Source organism: Brienomyrus brachyistius, chromosome 6 (genome assembly GCF_023856365.1).
Source record: "Brienomyrus brachyistius isolate T26 chromosome 6, BBRACH_0.4, whole genome shotgun sequence".
NCBI lineage: Eukaryota > Metazoa > Chordata > Actinopteri > Osteoglossiformes > Mormyridae > Brienomyrus > Brienomyrus brachyistius.
Window position 1 is genome coordinate 17,523,377 of NC_064538.1, and position 14,628 is coordinate 17,538,004.

Consider the following 14,628-nt stretch of genomic DNA (forward strand, 5'->3'; position numbering starts at 1 on the left):
TATATTTAATCAAATATTTAAATGCATAAAATACAATATCTCAAAGTATTTTGTTACAAATTAAATCAGATTTTTTTTATGTCCAGCAAAGTACCAACAACAAAATTCTCCTAAGTAATTACTAAATACATTTTATTGAAATACAGCCAATCTCTGACCTTGACCCTGATCTTACACATATATTTAACCTGTTATCTTTCTCTGCTCCTTAATGAGATGAAAAAATGCTCTATGCACAGCAGTGACCTGTTTTTTGCGTCTGGGCAATATGGGCGGGCGGGCAGGGGAGGGGGTTTCTTGGAGGAGATGCACATTCTGTTAATTACAGCCTCATACCCCGTCCCGTTGCCAGGCCTCTATTCGCAGGGGGCTCTGGGGTGTTTGCGAGAGCGGAGTCCTAAATATAGCGCGGGCATCGATTGGTGTATGATTGGGGCAGAGAGGATGCAGCCATGCCCACTGCAGAGAGGAAATGGGGCCTCCTTCCTCGCACCCCGTGGGCTGCACATTGATTGTGATTCGTGGTGGAGAGGACAGGGTGGTCACAGCCTCCCACCCAAGAGTGATACTGGAAGCTACTGAACCCCTCCGTCTTACTGTGACTTCAGATGAAGGAAATGAAGACGCGTGGATGGAGATCACACCTCCGCCCTCGCTTAGCACCCACTGTTTACCAGCGTGCTGGGTGGGGGCCAATCAGCTGACGTGCTCTGTTCATAGGGGTGGTGCTTTGTTTTTATGGCCCAGTGGGTGTTTTGTGCTTTTGGAGGTCAGGCATTGTCCAGGTTAAGGGATAGTCTGCAGGAGAAAGACCACAGGAGTACAATAACATTTATTTACTTACAGTAGGCTCTCATTCCCAAAGCGACAAATGAGAAAGCCGTTCCCTAGAGCAGTTGGGGGTTAAGGGCCTAATGGTGACATCATCACGCCAACTGCAGGATTTGAGCCGGCAACCTTCTGAGTCCTAACTCACAGAGCCACACAATTAACAGCCTCAGCACGTCCAACAAGCCTGCTCTGCTCTACAGTGCCCCTAATCATCGCCTTTTCACTCTCTATCATCCCTCCCTGTTGTGTCACAGATATCCGTCTGCCTCATTCCTGCCTGCCATTCTGCCGTACGCCGGACCTCCGCCGAGGGGTCGTGGCTGAGTCGGACCAGCGCGACGGGATCCTGCAACTCTAGGGGCTACTCAGAGAGGCCCCACAGCTGGCCAGGAAGGCCAAACGCGTGCGGAGCCCTGGGAGATGAGCATGCCATCTGCTCCCTCTCCTTTCCCATGATGATGCAAGGCGGCGGTGGGGGCCACACACACTCCCACGTGGTCTAGTGCCCCTCCCCTCCCACATTCAACCAATCATTCAACCCTTTCATGCCCACAAATATCAGGGCGGGCTCATATATAGCACCTTACACGGCATAGTACATACCCTCAGGCTGCCTGTATATTACTTGACTCTCCGTATATTTAATCACATGACTGTTGCTAGTTTTTTAATATCTACACTGTACCGTTTAATGCTGCCAAAAACAGTACATGATTGCACAACTGCACCGTGGTTCACTATTCAGCAATATATTGTACATCTATATTGTATATAGATTTTTTTGTTACAAAATGTAGCATTGGTGGAGAAAGCACACAGAGTTTTGTTGCAGATGTACAATCACAATACAGATACAGCATCCTATCCTATCCTATCCTATCCTATCCTAATCTATTCTATTAAATAAGAACTCCTTAATATCACTGCCTTATGAAAATACAATTACAAACATATTTCTATTTTCACTATCTCATTTTACAGTTTTATTTTATTTTTATTGTATTTATACTAATTATCTTTGCATTATGCATTTCTCTTTAGAGAACAATCTGGAAAGCCGGTGGAAAAAACGATTCCACCACACACACGCACAGCGTATGTTTGCACGGGCAGCACAAAAAACCCGGAACTTGATGAAAGGGCAATTCTGCCGAGTTGCCGCGGTAACCAGCTTCCTGGGTGACATCACTGACCTTGCCGGAACCCAAAGGAGCACAGTTTAAAAGTACGAATCAGCCTGTTTTTTTCTACAGGGAGCGTAACCACGACCAACCTAGTTGCGTTTCAGCCCTTTTGGCAGCTCCATCTTTAAGCACCAGTGTGATTACAGCCTCACAGTGCTCGCCCCAGGCCTTAACACCATAATGGCCCCATAATTCCCCTCACCTATTTTCTTTTCCAGGTGGTGACTTACTGACTTCTTCCTGAAAAGATGGATGGTTCCTCCTGACAGTCTTAACCCCCTCCCTGAACCACTTTACACCCCCCAGTCCATATCCAAGGAGACCTGAGCCCATCTACCTGGTATATGTTGATAGTATGGTGCTTCAATTCTAAATTATAGACTCATCTATACTTCTGACTCTGTGTATGGGGGGGGGGGTTGCAGACAACATTATCTGGGGGTCTTTGAACAACAGGAGTCAGGGTCCATATGCCCAGAGGCTGATGGGAGAGTAGTGACAGAGGAGGGGGGGATATGGGGGAAAGGCAACAGAGCTGGAAGGAGCACTGCCCCGGGGAGCCATTTCAGAGACAATGGGTGGGGGGGCTCCTCCCTAACAAAGCCACAGTCACAGCAAACACAAGCCTCTCTGCCATTTTAATGCTTGTGATTTTTCTGGCTCTTTTCAGTGCCTCCTTTACCGACACCCCCCCCCCCCCCCACCCCGTATAATGGCTCACTGGGTTAATATTTTGAAGGTTGCTGGTTCAGGATAGTAGGCAGTATGGTTTGGGCCCTTTAGCAAGGCCCTTAACCCTAAATGCTCCAGTTGACTCCCACTCTCAACTGGATGCCGCTCAGGATAAAAGCTTCCACTAATTAACTATATAGCTAAAAGGCTGAAAGGCTAGAATGTAAACGTTGTGAGCTTCAGTCGTCTGGTGAGTCACTGATTTCGATCACTAACATGTCTTACTGAGGTACTCATTCTTTTCTAATTGATCATAATATTTTCATCCATCCATCCATCCATCCATCCAAGAGGCCCTGCACCAGCTGCTGCATGTGAGGTACGCCAAGCCTTTAGGACACGTCCTGTTTGTTGGCCCTGTAGATGAAAAGGAAGGCAGCGGTCGCCTGCCCTGCCAGCTCGCAGCATGGGGTCATGGTTCATTGAATATTTCTCTCCTCAGTCCCTACTTCAAACAGCAGCTGGGGGATATTTTTTGTTTCTGGGACAATGGCAGATTTTCCTTTGTATTACTGCAATCAGCCGCTTTGATACGAGTCCTACTCCTGCGTGCGTGAACGTGTGCGTGGCCACCTTCCACGATAACTAATTGCATCTTCGCTTCTCCTTTCGACTGGCTGCTCCGAGTCCAGGTTCTGCACTGCGTCTGTAAGGAGGGGTGTGCCTACGGGACGCCTTAACCTCGGCCTCCCCCTTTCTCAGCTTCCCTCCCCACCCCCTGAGCTCTTTAATAAACACTGTAGTAGAGGTTGAACTTGCCAAGGACAGCCATGATGTTGGATTTGCCAAATTTGATGACAGCAGTGGGTCCCATCTCACAAATAGTCTTCTAAGGGGCCACAAAATGATCAATTATTTTTTGGATTTTGGTGTTTAAGACAGACTCATTAACTTGATGGAGTTCTTGAGTAGAGAATGCGAGAGTGTGCGCTGTGTTTGATGGGCAATCGTTTTTGCAGGTGAAAGCTAGTTGGTGTTTCCATTACACACTTAAAAGTTCCTTAATTTGCATGATTTTAAATGCAGTTACTAACCCAATGCAAGCAAACAAGGTCATAATGTTAATCTTTGACTATGTATTTATTCATCTTCCATCTATTTATCCTGAATAAGTTTGTGGAGACCCTAGACCTTGTCCCACAGAGCACAGGGCGTGGGCAGAGGTGCAGTTTGAATAGGATGCCAGTCCATCGCAGGGCACATGTAAGCAAATGCTGATACACTATGGGCAAATTGGAGATGCAGATTTTCATAACCGCACGTCTAGTACGGTTGGAAATCAGGAAGGAATAGATGAAGCCGAGACAACAGCGCCACCCAATATTGGATTAAATGTATTGAATTTTTTTTTTATAAATGACCTGTCCCCATGACCCCATTGCACTTTACATACACACTCAGGGGACCCATTATCTATGCCTAGCTAAATACGGGCTAGTACCCATGTATGCCTCCAGAATAACTTCAAAGGTAGAAAAGCTGTGTCTTCTGATCAGTGTTAGATCACGTGTCTCAGCCGCTCTGATGCTTAGCCTTTCTCCACACTGCTGTTGTCCTCATCTGTTGTACTTGTTGACTTCCTTTAACGAGTCTGCGCACCCTCCTCTGACCGCTTTCATTAACGAGGCATTTTCAGCAATAGAACTACTGCTGACTGGGTGTTTTCCTGTTCTCTGTAAACTCCAGACACTGTAGTGCATGTAATTCCCAGGAGGACGAGTGCTCCTAAAATGCTGGAACCACTGCGTCTGGCAGCAACAGTCACACCACATTCAAAGTCACTTAGATCAGCTGTCTTAGCCGCTCTGATGCTTAGCCAAATGGTAACTTTACCTCTTGACCCCATCTGTGTGCCATATGTATTCAGTTGCAGACGCATGATTGGCTGGTTGGAGGACCAGACTGTTGCGTAGATGAGCAGATGAGCAGATGTATAACAAAGTGGCTTCTGACTATAAACACACAAAGACATACAGCACATGGTACAAAAAAAGGCAGAAGACACTGGAGTAAAGGAATAAAAGCCTGTTTGGGGGCAGGGGAGGGACCTCTTGGGGTCCCAGGCCAACTGGCTTCCCACCCACTCTGGGTACGCTAACTGCACAAGGTCAACTGGACTACATGTCAATCCCAAACCACCAGAGAACGCATTCACACTTTTTCCTCCTTGGTTAGTATGTATAGATTTATGGGGATGCTACAGTCTTCAAAGGGCCAATCAGTGTGAAGATTATTCATATGTAGAGCGCTGATGATTTGGTCCTGCGATCATAATGTCTGGGGCCTTTGCCCTGAAAGAATGCAGTGAATCACCCTGCCTGGAATCTCTCGGTTTTGAGATACAGAAGCTACATATTTTGTAATTATTGCCATATATGCCAGCGATGTTCATATTCATTCCTGTGCATGTATTCGTTTGCTGTAACAGGCGTCATTATGACCTCATTAGCGACTAATCAGGCAATTTCTCTACAAAAATGACTTTGAACTCAGCAAAACCCATCACCTCTCATAAAAGATCTAAGCATGAATCTTGCAGTTCCTCACAATTCTTTTCACACTTTTAAAATCATTAAAAAAAATGTAACTTAATATGAGTATAGGAACAGTTTTCAAATCCTGACAGCTTCCTGTAATTTTTTTTTAATTATTATAAAAATTTCTCCGATAACCTCTTGAAAGAGACCCTATCAACCTGAAAGCAACCTTGCTGACAGATTTCACTGAGTGACGTAAGCCACGTTGAGTAATTAGAGCATTATTTGCACGACCGGCTGGCCGGAAAAATGTCCCTCTGTGACAGTCATATCAAAAGTCCGTGATGCGACCTTTCTGCGCAGAAGGGAGAAAGGCAGCCAGTGATGTAAACAACACTAAGGCTGAGTCAACTCTCCCCTAAACCTGTGGAGGCATGAGAAAGGCCAGAGGGGAGCCCAAAGAGCCATAATGATCCTCTTTCCCTGGCATGAGAAGGCAGCCCTCCTTCCTCTGAAATCAATTGCTGTCCTATGAAAGTTTTCTCAAGTAAACGAGGTCCAGAGGCTTCAGCAAAGGTCAAGCATTTCCATGACTTCATAATGTCTAGTCAGCAAAGGGTTTAAACACCTAACCTATGGTGTTGAGTGGATGTGCTTTTTTTACTTTTTATAAAAACCTTGTGGGAACCACGTAGATATGCAGTACTTTCAAGACCTCAAAGCTCACCTAACTGTATACATGCAAAAAGACGCAAGACTGCAAGCTTGCGAGTGAAATTACGAATCGCACATCACATTATGAAGGAACGCCAACTATCTGCTGAGGGACACAGTTGATTAGCAGCCCCGGGGAGGCAGGGTACTTTATGGTAAGCTCAGGAAAGATTATGGCAGTCACTGAAATAGACAAGGACATGCTTTGTTTAGAATGGCCCATCAAAGAGGACACTGGACTCCAGTGCACAACAAACAGAGATGTAGTATGTGTCGGCTATTTATAATTGCTAAGGATTTCAAACTAAAGCTCCCCTCTGAGAGTTATGCTCCTTCTTAGAAACAGTGCAACACTATTTGTAATAACACTTAAGACCGTCATGATTCAAGGGCAAAAGTATTGGAGGGAAGATTTATGACTTGATACTCATTAGAATGGTCTGTGCCCAATAGCAAGCATCAAACAACTTGATTGTTTTCCTTTCATTTATTCTGTTCAGATCCCTAAATCAAGTGCAAATGGATTCTCTCACAGACCGTCCCAGCTTACACTTTTCAATGCCTCAGTTAATCTGTTAAAATCTCCCCTCTCCCGATGGATTGGTGTGGAATTTACTTTCTAGTGCAACAAGTTCCTTTTAAAGCCAAAATTAGCACTGGGCAGCTTGACAACCTCAGATGTAGCCTGGTACAGCCATAATTCAGGGACCGTTAGTATCTATACCATAACTTAACATCATTTTCAACATGGAACCAATGACACGCATCTCAGCCATTCATCAAAGAGATTAGCGATGGGGAACAGCCATCACGTTACGTAAGACGGTGTTTTATTGGTTAATCAAATCGAAGGAAGCTTCAAGCTCTGCCTCCCCAAGGTATCCTCCAATCAAGAGACAGAAGTACGTAAAAAGTTAAGCAATGAGCAGCTGTATCAGCAAACACAGTGCAATCATTTCATGCAGCTAAGCTTCAAAACATAACCATCTGTAAAAGGAAGCAATTTACAAGACATCTCCAAAAGCAAACACTACAAGATCAAATAGCAAAAGAAATCCTTGCATGGCCGATACAGTATGACTGGGGATATACGTGACATCCACATAAACGACAAAATTATTTTCATGATCTTCGATCTATAATGGCAGAGACGAGAAGATTAGAAGGCTGCCACACTGCAGCAGAACTGCATGAATCTAAAGCACTGCATCATCGTGCTGGTTTTATTTTGTTCAACTTCAATCCATTTTTAATTAAGCACGGTGTAGAGTTGTTCCAGCAACTGTCACATGGTCTTCATCCAATTCGTTCTGTTGGTTTTGGTTTCGTTAAACATGGAAGAGTACAAGCATGACAACCATTGTCAGGAAAAGGCTGTGAAAAAAAAACATTCAGAAATGCTCATTCATAATTACACCTTTGCTGTTTCTCTATTGATCATATTACCCACAATCCTCCATATAGATATAAATTAAACATCACATTAGTACCGGCAGCATAAAAATTGCGTGGTGCGTGTTCATTTGATCATGTAGAATTTAGGTGAATCTGCATTTTCCCATTTTAATTTCTCAAATAAAGGGTTTGGGTCTCATAGCGTCGCACATTAACGGCACTTCAGGAGAATCCATCCACTTCAAGTGAGAGGGAGATTACATTTGATTTGGAAGTAATACGCTCTAATGAGATTGCCATTACCAGTCAGACAGAAAATCTATGTTACTATACCAGCAAAATGCCACCACCAGACCTGCTCCCCTCCCCCCTTTCAGAATTTTTGTCTGCTCAACATTCTCTTTTGCACCATGGTGACAGCGGAAGATGAATTCACCAAAGCACCCAGGCGGCCTTGCGTGCCAGGCGGCACAGAGCTTGGGATGGAGTTGGATTCGCCCACCCCCCGACAGTCGCTCCCCTTGCAGTAGTCTGGGCATGGGGCCACCCACACGGCCCCCAGGCCAGGCCTCGTAAATAGTCACCCCCTACTGTCCTGGCGTGAACCAGATGGCGACAGTGCGAGGCCAGATGCAGGGAGGAGTGGCACCAGCTGAGGCTAGCGACCGGCTTTTTAAGAGCACTCTCGCCATGATGGGGCCATCGCTATGTTTCAACATCAACCGGAGCTGCATAAACCCGTCTCAGAGCATCAATGAACTACAGAGTTCTTAGGACAGTACGGTCAGTGCTCGAGATCTCACAGTCCTCTCCACAGAGCCTTCAGTGCATTAAACTGCCTGGCTTTCTGGTTACTGCCCCTGGCCAAAACATCTCCCCAATCCTTCCCAGATTCCTGTTTAGCAATGTAGCAGAGTTCTTATCATTGGAGTGGGACTGGGATAATCAGAGCAGTGGTAGAGCACGGCATTCCATACCCACTCTTCCGCTCATCCTGCATGCTGCATCACGCCGACTCACTTCTCTTTCTCTAAAGTCATCGCGGTGAGCATGACCGGAGGTACCACAGCAGGGGATGTGTAATTGGAGCTACCCAGCCGTTAATGTCAGCCAGAGGGTCTCAGCTGACTGCTGCTTAATTGGCTGTTGCAGAGCGGTGGGGCACTTCCAGCTTGCCAGTTGTTCAGCTCATCCAATCAGATCTGGATCCTCCATATCATGTGACTTGCAATGCATAAAGAAAGAAATGGTCTTGGCGGGGATGTTGTGGGTAAAGTGGACACCCTGCACAAGGCATCTGGCTGGATGTTTGGAGTCAGAAGGGCACGGATGAGCCAAGTCTAATTAAAAACAACTGATTGAGTGAAAACCAGGAAACAAAAAAAAAAACAATCTTAACAGAGATGTGATTTTGATCAAAAGCCTTTCTTTGAGTCTCCCCTTGCTGCTGCTGCATGATCGGAACTCTCCAGCCATCCATTTACCTTAATATTTCCTGAAACAACCAGTGTATCCTTCATAAATGCACACATTTTAAATTCATGCCCATGCCCAAGCTTTCTGTCAGCCCCAAAGTAAATAACGCCCAGGCGGCCCAAGAAAACGACAGCATCCGAATAAACAGGCCATTTACCATCCTTTGACTTATTTTCAGCAGTCAGTCTTCAAGCTGGTGAGCTCAGCATGTGGCGATTAATGCACTCGACAAACTGGCCTCTAGCTCCTGCTTTACTGCAGATCCGGGGAAGCATGTTGGCATGGGATGGCAGATCCCCTCTCTCACAAGCTTACTCCGTCTCTGTTTGTAGACACTTCTGTTTGAAGGCCAGATGTATGTTTACAGCCTGTGATGTATCTCCAGTCTGTCATATGAGACCTAGGATGTTTCCAAAAAAAGTCCAGGAAGGACACCTGCCAGGTACTGGAAATCGAGAGTGTTTTTCCCCCAGGTGGACAACACTAAGGTGACATCTTTACTGTAATTAATGAATTATAAGCAACACGTATCCCACCCATGAACACTTATTAACAGCAAACTGAGAAACCTGCCCCCAAACCATCACATTTAACTGATCACGACAATAAAAAGGTTTTTCATACAGATGAGAAAAGAAAGTAACTGAATATAGAAAAAACAACTCGGTTCTCGCATTTAGACACAGGTATACAGGTTTTCGTTTGAGATTACGTATTGTGAGTGTTACGTGATACGTAATCACAGATATTCTTAATAATACAGTGACCTAAGGACAGACTTAAAGATGGAAAACGTGCGAAAGTGACGTCAAGTGTAAGAAAAGTAAACTACTCCTTGCATGTTGTTATAACTAGACAGGTTTTCATTTGTAATGAAACGTATTGTATCACAGAGATACTTAGTAATACAGAGATTGACCTAAGGGCATATATTAACAGGGAAAACATGCCAGAGTGATTTGGAGTGTGAGAAAAATAAATAAATCATTGTTATGTCTGTAAAAAAGCATAATAAAGCAAAATAATATATACGATGCCACAAAGGACAGTGTAAAATATAAATAGGATTGCGGTCTGCCATGCAGCGAAGGGAGAGAATCGAATTTACCACCCGTTTTGTCTTCATACGATCAGAGGCCTCACCGTCCTGGCGAACGAAGAGCATTCTATCATGCACTGGTGAGCATTGCGCGGCGGGAACACGGCGCAGTCTACCGGGAGTCCCGCCGAATGGCAGCTGCGTCTAGGAGATACCTGTGTCCGCGGCAGGGGGGAGCGCAAAATATCGGGTAAAAAGACAAACGAAATAAGTGTCACGTGACGCGGCGTTTAAATTGAGGGTTTTCGTTTCAGGGGACGGGGCTGGGGGTCGCGTGCGCTCACCCGTGATAAACCGCGATTGTTCGCGTTAACGCCGCCGCTGAACTCAGAATGACACGCCGCATTACCCTCGCGGCATTTTAATTCGTCAAATCTGGCATTCAGATCGCGGCGGATAATGCATCCAGCCAATCAGATTACGCCGTGACAACAGGCACGCAACGAGGAAAATAAACAGGAACGTTTAAATCGTACGCCAAATATTTCCTTGGAAAGTTTCAATCATCGTAATACAGTGCACTTTTCTTAATTTTGAATGAAATATACCAAGTTTTACTAGAATTATTTCAATAACAATAGAGTATCTCAGCCAATTGGGAATTTGTTGAAAGATTTAAAAAAGAGCCAGAGATTCAAAAGAATTTGCATAACCATGCCATCAGCTGTTTTCATGTTAACATGGAAAGTAATGCCTGACAAAAAAATTAAGGCAAATTTTGCCTCTTCAGCAGTAGCTGAAAATGGAGTAAATCTTCCACTCAGATTGGCCTTCAGGCACCTCACCCTGTGAGCAGACCTTAAAGGGAGACACGCGTTGGCTGACTGGTTCTCTCTCCACACAGCAGCTTGGACTGTGTCCTTGCTACCTCCCACACACAAGCCCCGCCCCCCGCCCCCGTGTGTGGTTTGGCCCGGCTGAGAGGTCCCCTCTGCAGGTGTCCCCTCAGAAGCCTGTAAAAGCTGGGTTGTCTCTGATGTGCGCACACCACCGATCACACTCTTTGACCCCAACCCCTGCTAAGACTACCCCCTCCCTTACTGGCACACATATATAGCAGACGCTTTATTCTGGCTGTGAAGCCTCTGCGGCTGTATACACCCAGCCCTATGTCCAGGCACGGTGACTCTACCCAAAACTGACAAAGACTCCTTTGCCCTGCCTTCCCTCCTTCAATGCAAGGAGCTCTGGCAGGCTTGCATGTATGGGTGTGCATGTGGGTAAGCATGCATGCAGTGGATTTCAGAAACAGCAGGAGCGAGATATATGCCCATTCGCAAATGCAAAGCAAACCCAGTGAAGGTCAGTGCAGGTAGGAGAGGGAAACTTGTACTAAGGAACGACATTTTCCCAAGCACTCATTCCCGCAAGTGTGCATTAGTGTTATTAATGATGACCTCTGAAAAAGTTTCTTTCTTACAAGGAGCTGCCATGACAACCAAATGTTCATATGCATTATGCCGACAACTTTGGATTTTCCTTATTACTCTTTTTCTGTTGCATTCATGGACTGACACGGGACAGTGTTCTGATGACTCATGATAGTCTTTTTTTCTTTTTTGTAGGCTTGTTTTGTAGTTTTATTAAGAAGAACAAGATGAATTATGAGGTCATTCAGTCCTTCAATCTGGTTACGACAATCAACTTGTAATGAGCTCATTAAAATATAACTGTAGAGTCTCACACTGTCTTTGAGGGGATTCTCTGTTTAGTTTACTGTAAACATACAGCGATGACAACACACATTATTCCAGCAAAATGGATTGTTTCCTGTGAGCACCGAGTCAATGGTTTGCTTCTGCCACAATCAATAACCATAATGGCGCTGTGCAGGCCTTTAAAATGTTTGTCTAATTGAAAGAAGCAGGCCACAGACAGGATCTGCAGCAATTTAAAGTGCAATTAAGGCATGACTGTGGAGAGAATGAGTGCCTTTCTTATTGTTTATGTATCTTCAGACACACCAGTGAAGTCAAACAAACTTCAATTCTTGAGCTAAGTGATCGTATCACTGTTGGGCCCTTGAGCGAAGCCTTTGACTGTGAAAACTGCCCCAGGGTGGTGGACGAGTGTCTGACCCCAGGCCTTGCTCTCTGCTCCATATGAGTGTCTCGCGGGAGAATAATATATCATATGCAAAAGCAAAAGTTTACTATGCAGTTGTGCAAATGGAAAAATTATTTTTCATCACTATGAGAGAGGGACAAAGAAACTGTACGGCTCAAAAAATACTGGAAATGCTTCCAACATTCACCAGCCCTAGAAACGATCATTCATTTCTTGCTTCCACACTGAAAAACGTTCAACTTTCAGTGGGATCTGCTGCATTCGCTGTGCCCTCCAGCCTTGACGTCACCTGACCGGCAGACTGTAATTTGATTGGTCAGACTCTTGCTTCTCGGTGACAGATGTTGATCTTTTCCAGCAGCAGGCCAAGGAAGACCCCAGAGCGCACCTCTCGCCTAATAAACTCCCTGTCGGCCCCCAGCACTTCTCTCCTCTGATATTCCTGTCAAACAGGGCTGCGGATGGGCTGAGTCCCCACAGGCAGTGAAAAACACATAATGTCGACTGTCATCTGAAATTAGGGCTCTATTTAAAGTGACGGCGATCCATTCCCCAAGGGGGCTGAGAATAGACACTGATAGAGACTGAATAAGCATACAGAAGAGCCATGACAGATACAAATGTACGTGAGGGAGCTTTGAGAGTCGCTTGTAGAAAACAGGAACTCCTCCTAAATCGCCCGACAAAAGATGGGGAAGGATTTGTTTTGTTAGCAATATGATTTAGTGCACCAGAGGGTTACTCTGAGCAGTAAAGCAGCACAGTTTTTAATGACGTTTCAGAGAATGTCTGAGTAATCACTGAAGGGGAAAAAGTCGCAAGGGATGATTTTTATTAAAACATGATTACAGGAATATGCTTATAGGCGATTTATGTGTACATCTTATTCAGGATTTCTTTATTGGTTTGCATTTCTGAATTGTCTGACACAGTACTGTTTAACTGACTTGTCGACAGCATATTGCATATTGACGATCTTTGTGCTTTACGTCACCTCTGCTAGTCTTAATGGCCTTTTAATACACTCGATATAGAAGTGCTTATTTTGATTTTGGCCACTAGGGGCAGGTAGTCATACTTTTCTTGTGCTTTTCATTGGGTTTCTGGAATACCCCCCCACCCAAGATAATTAGTGGGCGTGGCCAATTAACTTCTCCGCCATATATCGCTCTTTACACCATGCATGTTACTCAGCACCGTCACCAATCAGAAGGGAGGCAGGTCTTGCACTACTGACAGCTACCTTACCGATCTCTAAAGGAGGCAAGAAACAGTGCTGGCCGGACTCCTCCCTGCAAAAATAGAAGAATGCCAATTTTCCCCAGTCACATATGGATAATTAATTTCACTGCACTATTTGCTTTACTGTAAAGTGACTAGAATAGGCCTAATAACAAGTCATATTCGGAATGGAGGAAGGATGTCTATCAATAATGTCTATCAATGGTTATGCATATGCGTGTGTCATAAATCCAATACCGTAATAAGCGGCTAACGTTTTTAACGCTTGAGATTTTCACGTTAAATCACTGTGCATACATGTCTTTACTTATTCTTTCAAGGTTAGACCGTCCGTAATTCACAGCGCCATTCATTTCACAAAAGCTTATAGCGGTTTGGGACGCTTTATTTGCACATGAGAGAATACGCTCTCAAACCACGGGGATGCCCTTTCCGATGCCGCATTAATCACCCGGGCGATCAGCGATCGACGGCCAGCACTGACCGGAGGCCATACGGCAGCTCCCAAATCGCGGTATCGATTGCACGGCAGCCTAAGCGCTAACTGCTAACACACGCCTCGTGACCTCGCTCGGATAAGGAGGAGAGTAATTCAGGCGTGACTAATGAACCATTCCGGCTGAGGGAAAGTCCTGTGACAGAGGAGCAATTTCCAGCAAGATGTAAGAGGCTAGACATGCCATTTTAAACCCACGTCCAGCCATAAAGAAGCACTGGATACACTCGGTTGAGTGGCTTGGTTTTAGCGTTGTGTTGTCTATCATTACAGTAGTATGCATGTGCACGGTGTAGTGTATTTAAATGGTCTTAAGAGGGTGAATAAAGCGTTAAAATTTATGAATAAGTTTTTACCGAACACCATATTAACTAAGTGGAAGACCATATGGGCTTCTCTTTGTTTGAAACGAGATTAATGGATAATTCCTGTCAATAAAAAGCACAGCCGTTCCTACAAGCAAATCTGGAAAGGAGCTTCATATAAAAATCAAAGTCATATCCGCAATTAATACCCTAGTCAGATCAGTCTTGGCTGCAGCAAGCTGATTTGTTGAAATTTAATCATGGGGCGAGAAAAACAATAATCTCAGATGTTTAGAATTCCCTGATGGCCCTCTCACAAACAATTAGTTATAATGAGACTGAAGGCAACTTTACATTGATAGGCCTACTTAGGTGAAAAGGAATTAATGATAAACCAGGATTAACCGTAATTTTCGTTTAACAGTCAAACGTAAACATGGGAACTGAAATTTCATCTTTATCTACAAAGAACATTATATTGATAATGTATTGATTAAGTATCGTAAATGACCGCTGTGTTTATATGATATCTGGTATATCTAGTTTTGATGTGCACAGCAATAATCAATTAATCTCACGGTCAAAGTAAAAAAAAATGTACAGGATGTCT

At 44.6% G+C, this 14,628-nt stretch overlaps 1 long non-coding RNA gene across 1 annotated transcript; it reads right to left on the minus strand.

The window, feature by feature from the left end:
• Positions 1 to 7,147: 7,147 nt before the first annotated feature.
• On the minus strand, positions 7,148 to 10,720 carry LOC125745564 (uncharacterized). The gene is made up of 2 exons (XR_007398702.1): positions 10,193 to 10,720; positions 7,148 to 10,063 (listed from the first exon to the last, which is right to left on the minus strand). It is a non-coding gene; the product is annotated as an uncharacterized LOC125745564 (long non-coding RNA).
• Positions 10,721 to 14,628: the final 3,908 nt, after the last annotated feature.